This window comes from Galeopterus variegatus, unplaced genomic scaffold (assembly GCF_000696425.1).
Source record: "Galeopterus variegatus unplaced genomic scaffold, G_variegatus-3.0.2 Scaffold8895, whole genome shotgun sequence".
In the NCBI taxonomy this organism is placed as follows: Eukaryota; Metazoa; Chordata; class Mammalia; order Dermoptera; family Cynocephalidae; genus Galeopterus; species Galeopterus variegatus.
Genome location: NW_007735006.1, coordinates 1 through 2,246, shown reverse-complemented (window position 1 = coordinate 2,246; position 2,246 = coordinate 1). Strand labels below are relative to the sequence as shown.

The window sequence follows — 2,246 nt, the reverse complement described above, 5'->3', positions numbered from 1 at the left end:
TATTATTCTTGCACTTATCTGAATTCTTAAAGTATTTCAAAATAATTAAATATTCAAAAATTACATTGTGTCTATTTCTATTAGTAAGGTCTATGGTCAGATATAAATGATTTTTAGAGTTTTTTTCATTTTTTTGTTTGTTTATTTCAGCTTTCACTAAAAAATTATATTATTATCTCTTCTTAGATATATAGCATGTCTTCCTTGACATTTTGTTTCAAAATTTGGGTCTATCATTATTCATGTTTAAATGAGCATTATTCCACATGGGTCTGTGTTTATCATCTCTGTTTATCTAACATTTCGCAGTAACTACAGAACTGACTCCTAAATTGTCAATATTCCCTATTCTATTTAATCAATTTCATTTTTCTTGATCCTTCTCAATTAGAAAACCATTTTGTCTCTCCTTCACTTACATGTGCCTAACTCTTTTGGAGTGTCAAAATACATTTCAAGATGGAAGGGCCCTCTTCTTTGTCCATGGAGGACGAATAAATCTGTTCCTCAAATTCTAAAAAGGTGGCGTGAAACTATTACATCATCTCACCTTTGGAGGTATTCATTTTCCTCAAAATTAGTATAGATATAAGTCATATATTGATGGCTTCAATTTTTTTCATACATCTTGGCTTATGGAAGATATTCTTCATAATCTTTGTTGAGAAATTGTCTACTTTTTAAAAATGTTTGGCTTTATTGTTGTTCGATAGTTTTGATTCCTTTACACACTTCTGTGGATTTTAGGAAGCAAAGTTAAATGTAAACATATTTCATCTTTCAACTTTATCTCACAGAATTTAACCTGGTTTTATTTTGTTTTGGATAATATATGCCAACAGCCAAAGAAATGGAAAAACAAAATTACTCCATTGTGTCTGAGTTTATTATGTTGCGGCTCACAGAGTCTTGTGTGTTACAAATTTTCTTTTTCTTATTTTTTCCATTATCTACATGTTCATTATGCTAGATAACCTCATCATTATCCTTGTAGTAAAACTGGACCCTGAACTGCACTTTCCCATGTACTTTCTACTGGCCAACCTCTTCTTTATTGATATGTCCCTGGCCGCCTTTGCTATTCCTACAATGATCTATGACCTAATTGCTGAATATAAGACCATCTCCTATGAAGGCTGCAAGACCCAGATCTTTTTCCTTCACCTTTTAGGTGGAAGTGAAATGATGTTGCTTGCTGCCATTGCAATTGATACATTGCCATATGCAGACCCCTCTCTTACAAAACTATTATGAGCCGTTATGTTTGCATTGGACTCGCACTTCTCCCCCGGAACATCGGTTTTGTACACGCTGTAAGCCAAACGCTTTTCACAGTGACTTTGCCATTCTGTGGTCCTGATGTTGTGGATAGTTTTTTTTATTTGTTTGTTTGTTTGCGATCTGCCTCAGGTAATCAAACTTGGCCTGCACTGACACTTACATCCTGGAGCTATTACTCATTGCAGACAGTGGACTACACTCTTTGTTCTGTTTCATTTTTCTGTTCATTTCCTATAGCATCATCCTGTTTACTGTTCAGCATGGCTCTTCCAGGAGGTTCTCAAATGCTTTGTCTACTCTTTCAGCCCACGTTATGGTAGTGATAATGTTCTTTGGACCTTGCATCTTTACCTACGTATGGTCATTCAGTGGTGTCTCCATTGATAAGATCCTGTCTGTGTTTTATACAATTCTTACTCCCCTTTTAAATCTAATTACCTGCACATTCAGGAATAAAGACAAGAAGAAAGCATTAAGAAAAATAAACACAAAGCATTTGAGNGAAAAATATTACATGCCCTCACTCATAAGTGGAGACTAAAAGAAAAAGAAGGAAGAAAAGAAAGACCACAGTGGTACATTGGACTTGCAGAGGAATACAACAGACCTAGGGTTGAGGAGGATGGAGGAAGAAATGGGGAGGGATATCAGAAAGATTTGGGTGAAAGACATGGGGAATAATTGCAATTTATGGTAACGGGCATGATGACAGTATTGATGGTGATTTTTACATCTTGGGCACAGATGGTGATGGTCAATTTTGTGCTCCATGAATATGCATCACCAATTAAAAAAATATGAATTTTGTGAGGAAGTAGACATGCCAATTTGCACAACACCTTGTTGAGAATTTTGGCATTTTCTGATGAGTTGAAAATGACCTAGTAATTCTATTTCTAGTAATTAAGCTTGAAAAAGTCTTTTAAACATAAATAGACATGTACATATATATTATTTGCCCCATT

The 2,246-nt window shown here is 34.7% G+C and overlaps 1 pseudogene; it reads left to right on the top strand.

Annotated features, from left to right (window-relative positions):
* The first annotated feature begins 850 nt into the window (after positions 1–850).
* Positions 851–1,811, top strand: LOC103608826 (annotated as a pseudogene).
* Positions 1,812–2,246: the final 435 nt, after the last annotated feature.